The sequence below is a fragment of the Eriocheir sinensis genome, chromosome 28, assembly GCF_024679095.1.
Source record: "Eriocheir sinensis breed Jianghai 21 chromosome 28, ASM2467909v1, whole genome shotgun sequence".
Lineage (NCBI taxonomy): Eukaryota > Metazoa > Arthropoda > Malacostraca > Decapoda > Varunidae > Eriocheir > Eriocheir sinensis.
The window spans coordinates 83243-95845 of record NC_066536.1 but is presented as its reverse complement, the minus strand read 5'-3'; the positions used below and the strand labels follow the sequence as shown (position 1 = coordinate 95845).

General features: G+C 42.1%; 1 protein-coding gene across 1 annotated transcript in view; it reads right to left on the bottom strand.

Annotated features, from left to right (window-relative positions):
* Window positions 1–5356, bottom strand: part of LOC127004330 (uncharacterized) — a 30028-nt gene extending 24672 nt beyond the window's left edge. Inside the window, exon 1 of the mRNA XM_050871881.1 lies at window positions 5221–5356. The gene's annotated coding sequence lies outside the window, so the exon portion shown is untranslated. The remainder of the gene's footprint in view (window positions 1–5220) is intronic.
* Window positions 5357–12603: the final 7247 nt, after the last annotated feature.

The following is a 12603-nucleotide window of genomic DNA, read 5'->3' as shown; positions in this document are numbered from 1 at the left end:
CCAGAAAGAAGTGAATAGGGGGTTCAATTGAACATAAAATCTTACACTGAAATTACCAATACTAGCCAGTTGCTCATGGTGTCCCTCATTTCTTCCTCATACAAGTGAGGCTGAGACTGAGTGCCTGAGTGGATATCTCGGTGATATGGATATTCTCTCTCTCTCTCTCTCTCTCTCTCTCTCTCTCTCTCTCTCTCTCTCCACTGAATGAAGGGAATATTTATTTTTCGATAGAAACCTACCTCTTATTTGATTTACATTGTTTTTGATTTACGCGACCTCGTCAAGGACACAATACTCGCGTAAATCGAGAGTTACCTGTACGCGTCGTGTTGAAGGGGTTAGGTATGCAGTTTTTAACCCCTTCACAACAGCCGGGCCAAAACAGCGCCCCACGACGTATCCGGGATCGCCGTGCGCGCCATATTTCAAATGTCGCTATTGAATATAACAAGTTTTCAGCCATGAACTCAACATAATAATCAGGTATTATATATGAAAACATGCAGAATTAAATGGTGCACATAAAGAAACAAATTAATTGATAATTTTGAGATGTACGCATTAATATACAGATAAAATAACTCGTATATTGGCTAAAGCGAGCCAGGATGCAGTATGTGCGTCCTCGGATATGGTACGGGGCATGCAAGGATGCAGTATATGCGTCCTCGTGTTGAAGGGGTTAATTATGATTCTATACAAAAAATCAAAATCAGTACTTTGCACTGTGATGAAAAAATAGTCTTTTCAGCTACAATTACAAAAATACAGAGAATTGTACTTCAAGGTTAGGAGAATCTGTGAAAAAAAGGAAATTACCATACTCCAAGTATATTCAAAGTTATTCCACATATTTTAAATATTATAAATTTTAATGCTTTTTTATTTTTTGCAGAGAAACTACTGCTGCTATCTCTATCAAAATACACGTACAGTGACTCCTCATCTATCGCGAGGGTTAGGTTCCAGAACCCCCCACAATAGGCGAAAATCCGCGAAGTAGCGACTTTAGATTTATTTTATTATTTTTATATTTTATATATTATATTTTATATATATTATTTATATCAGCACGCATCTCTGTGAATCTCGCCCCAGCCTGTGTGAACATGGTCACGCAACCACTAGTTTCTCGAGAGATTCAAAGTCAGCTTACTGTCGGTTAATTTCTCGTGAGGTCGGTAAGTTGTGGTCACAAGAAGAGTGTATCATCTGTTTGGTTCAGTAGCTATCCGCGTGTTTATTCCAGTACCGCAAAGAGTTTCATGAAACTATATAAGCTTGGAGTAATCATGTTGAGCAGGTTTTGGACTTGTCTTGTCCAAGTCTTGTCCAACTGTACCCACTGCCTTATCCTGTCTGGGTCCTCACTGCCAAGTTTTCATAGCATTTAATGGTACACACTCTCCCTTTGTCTCCGAGGTAACCACTCACGAACCAACGAATGCTACGGTCGCTGAGCCAATCAGTACCCAGGATACAGAACACAGTGCTCTGGTTGGTCGCCTCCCATCCATCAGCTAATAGTGTGCCGAGTATGATCTTATGTGGGCAAACCAGCTCAAGCGGAAGTGGCCATAACTGCATTTTCCATACGTGCAAGTCTTTGTCTACTCATCTGCTGTGAGCTACATATTTTATTTCAATTTAATATTCTTTTAATATGTTCTAATTGATTTTTTATTTTTTTTATTGTTTTCAATTTTTAAGGCTAGAAAATGCTCATCTTACTGCAAAAACACCTAAATTAATAAATATATTAAAATACCTCTATACCGCAAAATCACACGATATAACGAAAAATCCGCGATACGAAACTAGATATTTACAATTAAAAAATCCGTGATATAGTGAGACCGTGATAAGTCAACCGTGATATGGCGAGGGGTCACTGTAGTTGGAAAAGTGCTGTTAGGAGGACAAAAAAAAATCAATATTCGTGGTCCGCACACCGAATTCTCTCCTTAACCCTTTAATGCACCACGATGCAATTCACGGCAAAACGGAATCATCTACACGAGCTTTTGACTTGAATCATGTCAAAAACTTTAAACAATTCGCCAAAAATAAAGTATCTCAGAAACGCATCAAAATTTTTTGCGTCAAAGATCCTAGCTAGACCTATAAAATAAACTAATTGTCAACTCTCCCGTGCCATTGGGTTTGAAGTGGTAATTGCCCGTGGTTTAGCTGCGTCTCAGCAGGCAGCCTGTGAGCGTGACTGCTGTCCCTTTAAATTGTTTTTTTCAGAGTTGGTAAACTTTGCTATTTAATAGCATTTCTTGATTTTTTCTTTCATAAGGCACAATAATCTCTTCCAAAACCAATGATATATAATAATGACAGAAAAAAAGAAATTGATAAAATTTTTGACGCATGGTAAGGCCATTCCACAAGGAAGGGAGCCCCAGACGGATGTCGCAGTGGAAAGAAAAACTTATTAAACTTTTGGTGCGTGAAAAGGTTAACGGCCGTACCATTAGGTAGCCTCCTCGACTGTAGAAGCTCTTCGGCCATTTTCTCATACCATAATCTTCGAGGGGCCTTCTCCATAAGCGAAAGGAAGGGGTTGAGGGGCGACATTGTTGGAAGCTGGCAAGGGGTCGAGATAGGCACATCTTCGGGAGCCCCTTTGCATATTTTATGCGTCAATTCTGCATTTCTCTCATTAATATAGTAGTGAATGATCCAGGAATTCTAATAAAATGTATTTGATCTAATATGAATCGGCAAAAGTTTTTAAATAAATGATTTGAAATATTGTTTAAGACTTTGGGGTTGCATCATGATTTTTAACCCTTGCCGTGTCAACACACCTTCTTGATTAACTTAAGGAAGTAGTCTTTTCTTATAGCTCCAATGGGGCTCGATCACTTTTCTAATGGCTCCTTGTTTGACAAGATGGGAGCGAGGGGCAGAGAAGTGATAGCACCGGGCACATGTGGACTCATGGCTGAGTGCATGGAGGTGGAAACAAAGGGGTGCTGATGTCACTCCCCATCCCCTAAAGTCCAACCAAATTGTCGAGTCCGTTTGGGCAGAGGCTCCCACGTCCATTTCTTCCCTCTGCTCTGCCACACAGTCCCGACACCTATTTTTTCCTATCATATGTTACCTTTACCTTACATATGAGAGGAAGAGACAGGTGTTGGGACCATGTGGCAAAGCAGAGGGGAGAAATGGACCCACGGGAGCCTCCGCCCAAACGGACTCAACAATTTGGTTTCACTATAGGCCTCCCCTCTTGTAGGCCTTGTGGAAACATGGGCCGCTTAAGGATGCCAACCCTATCACTCATGCTATGTTCCCATTTCTATCTCTATTTGCCTTTCAATCAACCATTTTATTCATGATTATACATTGAAAAATGTGTATGATTACACTAATATATGTAGAAGGCTTCAATTATCAATATTTCCATGTAGAGATGTTTACAGAGGCTACCAACCCAACTCGGAAGAAGCTCTAGCGAAGGAAGGGGCCGAGATCCTGCAGAAAGAGGACACTGTTTAAGTGACGAGGAGGAGGAGGTTCAGAGGCTGCCTAATGGTACAGCCGTAAGGATGCACGCCAGGAAAAAATACTATCACCCCTACTCTACCATTCCACCATGTTTGAGCATTGTAGCACGAAATTTACTTGCTGTATGGGTCATTTAAAATTTAAATGTCACGCTGCTGGGCATTTGTTTACATTATGGGTGAGCCACGCAAGTGGACTTTAATTCCTCTTATATCTATTTTTCGCTCTCGTTGTGCTATTTATTTAGAAATATTGGGAAGTTTATGTTCTCGTTGGAAACTCAAGCCTCTAGCATAGCTACAAGGGGCTCTACAAGGCGAGCGCCGGACTGGCCCAAGCATGTGTTCTTACTAAACATATACACGTCTGGTCATCGTGGTGTTATCATTTTCAAGAGCTTTTCATTCTTCTAGTAAACATTATGCACATTCATATAAGGGGAAGCAGGAAAAGAACAAGCTTTTGGCTGCAAGGTGGAAAAAGACTGAAATTTCCCTGCCAGTAGCTGACCAGCGACCTCCCTCCCCCGCCTGCTGTCCGCTCACCACCGCTTGCAGCTCACCCACCACCTCCTTTGACTACTCCATCCCCTACCACACCTGTTGTTTCACCACAGGTGTCTAGTACATCTCACGTAAATTCTGTAATGGCCCAGCGGTGACCTTTTATAAAACCGGAAAAGGTCTAACTTATTATTTTATATTCATCAAATAGCCAAAAAAATATTCATATTTAACTTGGCACATCAAAATGCACACAAAATAACCCAAATGAGCAATATTGAGTCTGTAATTATGTGCTCATGACCAAAAAGAAAAAGAATAAAAAAAAGCCAGTTTCAGTTATATAGTCATGGTTGTTAGCATTCACTATTTATTGACCAATTGCAGTGGTTCTGGTCTTAATTCAATCCCCATTGCTTCTTCTTTAAAATGAAAGTAACAAATTTTGTCATGGTTCTACCTGGTTCATGCATGCCTATGCCTAAACTTTAGGAAAGGTTTTCTCAAAAGTGATTTTTCAAAGAATAACTGCATTTTGAATGTCATCATCTGTTACCAATGATCAGTTTTTACTGAAAAATTTATTTTGGGCACATAACACCCTAAACTAAATAAAGGTTGGAGGACTTTGTCCTATCTTTATTGTAAGCTTGCAAAATATTTCCTGAAACTCAATTTTCCATTTCAGAAAGTTGAAAAATAAGTATGAGAGAATAAGTGCTTGCCAAAAATCAGCTAATCAATGTAGAATTAATTCCTCCGACCAAATTGTAGGGACAAGTCCATAGAACATGTCCAAGAAAGATGAAATCAAAATTACATGACAGGTACTGAGAAGATAGGTTTCAAAATATTGCAATTTTTTTTAATATTTTTATCATAATACTTTTAATAAAATCACCATTTTTCAATGTAGAAAGTTGAATATTGGTTAGAAGTATTACATTAATTATTATGCCATTAAGTAGACACAATTCAAGATGATCGGATGATTTTGATTGCACCACCAGGAGTAAATTCTGGCTTGCGTCCTTAAAAGAAACACTTTTCCTGTAGTGCCAATGGCTGCCAATAGCACTGATGATGGTGATGATAAAAATAAGAATGATATTGATAGTGATAATATTATGGTTGTGGAGATAATGATGATAATTACTACTATCAGGATGATTGTATATCTAAGTCAACTCACCTGGGATGAAGTCTTTCACTACTTCTTTCAACTTTTTTCTTGAATCTTTAATTTCCTCAAAGGAAGGAGGAGAAGGCGTCTCTGCCTCAGCAGAAGCAAGAATGGTCTCTCTCAATGTCTGAACATATTCTACAGTGTTAATTTCACTGAATAAGTGTTCCAGTTCTGCCTGAAAATTCATTAGAAAAGATGCATAAGCAAATTATCCACAAGGCCATGTGATGTGGTTCATGTGAGAAACACTGACTGATTGAGAAATGTATTGTTTTAAGACTATAACAACATATTCCTAGAACTTCAAATATGACAGCAAAATATAAATTTACATGCATATTGGAAAATATATACCAGTGTCTTTGGGGTCCATTGCCCACCTAACATTTTGAAAGAAAAAACTATTGTATGTTGATTATTTGGAGCAATACATTAAACCCTCACTTTTATGGACCCTTAGATCAATGTATTTCGACTTTGATGAACTTCTGGGGCCAATTCAGTATATGCAGGATTTAACAGAACAAGTTTGGTGAGTGCAGAGTTTGGTTTGGTGGTGGGCCAGCTGGAACACACACACACACACACACACACACACACACACACACACACACACACACACACACACAGGGAGTAGTAACGGTGTTGATAGGAGGGGAAAGAAAAGGAGAAGGGAGGAAAGGTTTAAAGATTGCGTACACTAATATAGATGGTCTTGTATCAAAGAAACTTGAACTAATTGATTATTTAAGGGAAAGTGATCCAGATATTATGTGTATAGTTGAAACAAAAACTTTTACTCAAGAGTGATGGACAAATTACAGGAGAGAGACGGATGGGTGGATTGCATTTACCTAGACTTAATGAAGGCATTTGACAAAGTTCCACATTCAATACTGCTGTGGAAACTAGAAAATAAAGGAGGATTGCGAGGGAAAATAAAGTGCTGGATTGAAAGCTACTTAAGAGGAAGAGAGATGAAAACCGTGGTTAAGGACACTAGATCGGAATGGAGAACGGTGGTATAGCTCTTTTCCCGTATGTCACAACTAGGTAAATACAACTATGTAAATACACACACACACATCACTTGGCAGCAGTGGAAACAAGGCCGATCGAGCAGTGTGCATCTAGTCAGTCTAGGTTTAGCTTTGTCTGCCCGACTGTGAACACCTCTGCTCTCATCCTTCCCTACCTGACATTTCGTCATATATAACAAACTCATTATGTATATGGAAATGGTCAGAAACTTCAAACTTTCAGTTCATATACTGTACAGAAGCCCCCCGCCGTTCACGGCCTCACTGTTCATGGATTCGCTTATATGCGGGTAGGAAATTTGTGACATCCCCCGCCAAACAGCGGGCGGTGGCTGAGCTGATAGCGTGACGGTGCCGCGTTCAGGACGACGCGAGTTCAATCCCCATCCGGTGTCACCAAGCTGGGATTTTTCAGCCACCGCCGAGTGGCTTAAAACTACCCACATGCTGTCCAGAAGACCACCTATCAACCCAGACTCTAGATTCTAGGATTAAAGATGAGCTCCGGGAGGGCAGCATGAGCCAATGCAAGATGGCGCCACTATACACATTGGCCTGTGCCACAACGGGCTGGGCCATACCATCAGGCCCCTCCAAAACAAGCCTGCTGGCGCCACAGGCGAAGATAAAAAAAATAAAAATAAAAAAAATAAAAAATAAAAACGCTGATGAAAACTCGCGTATACGCAGTCTGTAGCGCCCAGCTCGAACGATCCACATATTACAGGTAACTCTCAATTTACGCGTTTTTGAAATGACGCGGGGTCTAATATCCAAATAAATGTTTAATTTACACGTTTTTTTCCACTTATATGCAATATTTATTTGGAGTGGCCATCATATGTCTCACGCAACTGGACTCACATGGCACCGCGGAAACACAGCTGAGCTCAGTTCTTCCCGCACGCCACTTGAACATAAATACAGTACCCACGCTGCCACGCTACTCAACAATAGGGGTGGGCCGTTACCGGTACCAGTACCAGTACTAACTACCAGCTATACAGTACGGTACTGGTACCAGACTGCTCGGTACCGATACCAATACTAGCCAGTCGCTCATGGTGTCCCTCATTTCTTCCTCACACAAGTGAGGCTGAGACTGAGTGCCTGAGTGGATATCTCGGTGATATGGATATTCTCTCTCTCTCTCTCTCCACTGAATGAAGTGAATATTTATTTTTCAACAGAAACCTACCTCTTGTTTGATTTACAGGTAACTCTCGATTTACGCGAGTATTGTGTCCTTGAAGAGGTCGTGTAAATCAAAAACAATGTAAATCAAACAAGAGGTAGGTTTCTATCAAAAAATAAATATTCACTTCATTCAGTGGAGAGAGAGAGAGAGAGAGAGAGAGAGAGAGAGAGAGAGAGAGAGAGAGAGAGAGAGAGAGAGAGAGAGAGAGAGAGAGAGAGAGAGAGAGAGAGAGAGAGAGAGAGACAGAGAGAGGCAGTCTCAGAGAATTCAGGGTGTGAGGAAGAAATGAGGGACACCATGAGCGACTGGCTAGTATTGGTACCGGTACCGAGCAGTCTGGTACCGGTACCGCACCATATAGCTGGTACCGTTAGTTACTGGTGCTTGCCCACCCCTATTGTTGAGAAGCGTGGCAGCGTGGGTACTGTATCGTTGTTCAAGTGGCGTGTGGGAAGAACTGAGTTCAGCTGTGTGGCTGCAGCGCCATGTGAGTCCAGTTGCGTGAGACATCTCATGGCCACTCCATAAAATATCACGTATAAGTGAAAAAACGTGTAAATTAAACATTTATTTGGATTTTGGACCCTGCATTATTTAAAAAACGCATAAACCAAACTCGCGTAAATCGAGAGTTACCTGTACATTGTTTTTGATTTGCGTGACCTCTTCAAGGACGCAATACTCGCGTAAATTGAGAGTTACCTGTATTGGGGTAGAGTGGAAAAGATTTTCAGAGTAGAGATGTATTGGACATTCACATCCGCATCCAGGAACTTGACAGGCAACATTTACCACCTCCACCAGCTGCTGTTGCACCTCCTGTGGCTCAGCAGGGGCAACAGGCATCCTGGTGCGGAGATGAGGCGCCATGCATGCGGGGGCAGGGTGGTTAACTAGACATGTACTCGTCAGTGGGACCGTCAAACCACTGCGCCGCTGCCACATTCCACCTAAAAAACGCCCAATCCCGCCCAAATATTTACTTTCCCTGCCACCCCGAAATTGACATAAATATTATTAGGCACGCATATTAATGCAATAATTAGCGGTGACCAACCACTTTCAAAGATCTCTCTCTCTCTCTCTCTCTCTCTCTTGTTGGTTTCTTTATACACTGAATATATATCCCGAATGACTATAGCCATTATTGGTGAGGAAGAATGTGTCTCAATGGCACCAAAATGGCATCCACTGATCTTCCTGACGACATTTACTAGCTGTTCTGGCAGCAAATGGTCTTCCTGACAACGTTTAAACATGCATCACTAGCTGTTCTGGCCAACGAGCTCCTTGCAACAGAGGATGAGAAGGAAGCTGCAGTGGTTATGGTGGCACAGAAAGGTGAAATGCAATGGAAGCACTTATATGTGTTTGTTTGGGCCGCCATATTTGCTGATGATGTCATCACAGCATGGAAGCGCTCCACCTCTCCAAACCGAGCTGCAGTGGGCGGTCTGAGGTGGCAACTCGTGCTGCAGCGTCACGCGTTCGAGAGGAACCGGGGCGGTCCGGGTGGCCTGAGTCACTCTCTCAAACACACCCCAGTGGAGTTTGTACAGCCTTTTTTTAGTTTATCATTGCCTCCAAGCGTTCCTCCACATCACGTAAGTGTTAAATTATTACAGTCCCTATTTAATTTGTGATTTATGTGTATGTAAAACTATATAACAATGCTTAGAAATTCTTTTTTTTTTATTCGATCGAGATGGTAGAATGAAACCCTATTTTTCCTATTTGATTATAGTCCCATTGATCGCGGATTCACAGATCACGAGAATCTCCCGGTACCAAATACCCGTGAACAGCGGGGGGCTTCTGTACAAAGTTTGTTATGTATGAAAAGTTGGGTCCCTTAAAAATACTGATTTTCGAATTTCACATCACTCCCTTCTCCCCAATTGGCTCCTTACAGCGAGGGTTTACTGAGGTCTTAAAGTGTCTGTATTTGCCACTAAGTACTGACATGAATATATATCATAACTGCATCCATAGAGATGCCTTTATCACACCTGTAACTTGTAGTATTTGCATACCTGTAACCACTTGTGAGCAATCTTGGCAAAGGTGCGGATGAGGAGAGTGACACATGGCTGTCGAGTGATGGGGTGATCAGAGGATGCCAGTAATTCCACCACTGCATCCATCCCACCAACTGATAATGGCCATTCCTCCCATGATGACCTTCCATCTTCCTCTTCAGAATTCAGAAACAATCTATATTTACAATTTTTTATTTGAAACCAAACACCAGACGTTCCTGATAATGAGGGCATCATGCTGTCAACATGTGTATAACTGTACATATCATGAAAAAATGTATATATACATGTGCATACATTCAAAAGCAAAGAGCACATATCGCCTTGTCCACCCTACAACGCCAGGTTTCAGGGTCCCTGCAGGCAAGTCTCCATGTAGGCCCCCTTCCCATCCTGAGTGCCTCCCAGCAGGATCTATGCCACAAACATGCTCCCAAAATTGCCTATTTTGTTTCATGGGAAGCACTGAATTGAATATGATGATGATGATGATGGCAAAACATTATTGCACAAATCCCAGTCAACACCTAGATTAACCCTGCAAAATCTATATAACTATACCACACTCACTCTTGCTCTAGTTAAAAAGAAAAAAATAATAAGGTCTCCTCCCAGAATCATGGGTATCACTGAAACAACTTTGTGTCAAAATAACGACTACTTAGTGAGACTGAATCGAGGTATATTACTTGCATAGTTTTTTAACACCAGCTCAAACTATATGGGAACAAGGCACTCTACCCAGAAGTCAATGACATGACGAGATGACATAATAAAGACAATTAGAATCAAGAAATGGCAATTGTCAGGCCACACATGCTGGAAAGAGGACAACAGATAGACAAAAAGAGCAAGAGACTGGGAAATAACTAGTGTAAATAGACTAGCTTGCTCTGCAGATGGGTGTAATGAAAGTAAGAATTATTTGGAACATTCACACTGAAACTGGAAACTAGAGGCATAAGACAGACCTAAATGTAATAATTTGTGAGAGGCCTATGTCCTGCAGTAGAATGATTCAAGTTGCTGCTCCTGGTGATAATAATGACTGTAATGTATCCCATATTATAGATTTTAGCTCTCATTTAAATATTTATGTGCCTCTATAGTGCAGTTATTAGTATGCTTGGTATTTTAGCTTTGAATCCGCAGGCCTGGTGTGGCAGACTGATCGGTGCCCCCTAGTACCCCCCTACTGGGCATGCACCTTCCCGTGTTTACATGCTCTGCTCGCCCCACTCCAAAGAATCGGTCCACCTAAGCTCACCATTACCTAACCAGTATCAGTATAATAAGCGAGGTGATTGTGTATGCACCTGTTGGTGCTCTTAACCCTTTCTTTGCGCGCGGGACGGGACGCGACTATCCCTTCAGGCGCAGTCAGGCAGCCCAATGCGGGGTCTATTTTAACCTCTGTATCTCAAAAACTATTCATCACAGCTAAAAACCAAAACACCATTGGAAAGAGGAGGCCCAGATCTATAGGAATCGGTTATGTATGCCTCTCTTGCGAACGTACATGCACGTTCAGGGAGTGTTGAATGTTAACACTTACGTCAGTGTGTGCTGGATGATCAGCCATACTGAGAGAACTGCGGACATCTTGTAGTACGGCAACTATGCCTGATGAACGAGCCTCCCATAACCCACTTAGCCAGTGGGGTACCTCTTTGGCCAACTCGGTAGGGAGTGGCTCTCCCGTCACGCTGGTCGCGGGTTCAATCCCAAGCAGCCGGGGAATACCCTGATCTTGATTAATTTCTCGTGTGTTTCGATACACGCAGAGGACGTGTTGGGAAATAGAGGAAATAGAAAAATGAAGCTCCCGGGGCATGACAATCTCTCCTTCAGATTCTGGCAAGGGAGTATTGCCAACTGCAATATTTACAACTATTTGGTCAAAGAATCAGTCAGGGGATAAATGAAGCTATGCAAAAATGACGCTATATTGGGCGAGAACATCCACCAGTTACTCGTCCGTAGATTTGCCGTGCTGGGCTGATATGATTTTCCACCAAATTTAGTGAAGAACCCACTCAATTGGCAATCCTGTGTTGTGAGAAATAGTGTTGGAACACTTTCATACGAAAGAGATTTGAGTGCGGGTGGAGCTCACAGCGAGCGTTTAGCACCACCAGCAAATACGCCTAACGCTCGCTGCGAGCGTTTAGCAATGAAAGGGTTAAACCTTATTAGTTTGTCTCATACATTTTATAATTTTGTGGATGCTTTCATTTTTCTTAAACCAATTTAAGAAAAAAAAAATAAACCAATTTAAGGGAAATGAAAGCATCCACAAAACTATAAAATGTATAGGAGACAAGCTTAAGAGGCGTGGTTTAACCCTTTCATTGCTTAATGCAGCTTCACCTATCACCTGACTGATTCTTTGACCAAATAGTTGTAACTATTGCAGTTGGCAATACTCCCTTGCCAGAATCTGAAGGAGAGATGTCCGCAGCTCCCTCAATGTGGCTGATCGTCTCGCACGCACCGACGTAAGTGTTAACATTCAACACTCCCTGAACGTGCATGTACATTCGCATGAGAGGCATACATAACCGACTCCTATAGATCTGGACCTCCTCTTTCCAATGTTGTTTTTGGTTTTTAGCTGTGATGAATAGTTTTTGAGATACAGAGGTTAAAAGAGACCCCCCAATGGGCTGCCTGACTGCGCCTGAGGGGATAGTCACGTCCCGTCCCACGCGCAAGGAAAGGGTTAAAAGCACCAATAGGTTCATACACAATCATCTCACTTATACTGATACTGGTAAGGTACTGGTGAGCTTGAGCGGACCGATTCTTTGGAGTGGGCCGAACAGCGCGTGTAAACATGGGAAGGTGCATGCGCAGTAAGGGGGTACCAGGAGGGACTGATCAGTACGCCATACCAAGTTCGAATTCTGGCCTAAGTTGGCGTGCAGCTCTTTGTTATTCATTCTCCATTTGGGCTGGTTGATAAATGGATACCTAGGAAAACCTGGGGAGTAAGCTATAGCAATCTGGATGTCACACTGGCCCTGTGTCCTGGCACAATGGGTTCTATCCACTACAGGGTCAAGGGCCATTGTGACAGAGATGAGCACCAAAGTCATGCGCAGCTATGCTG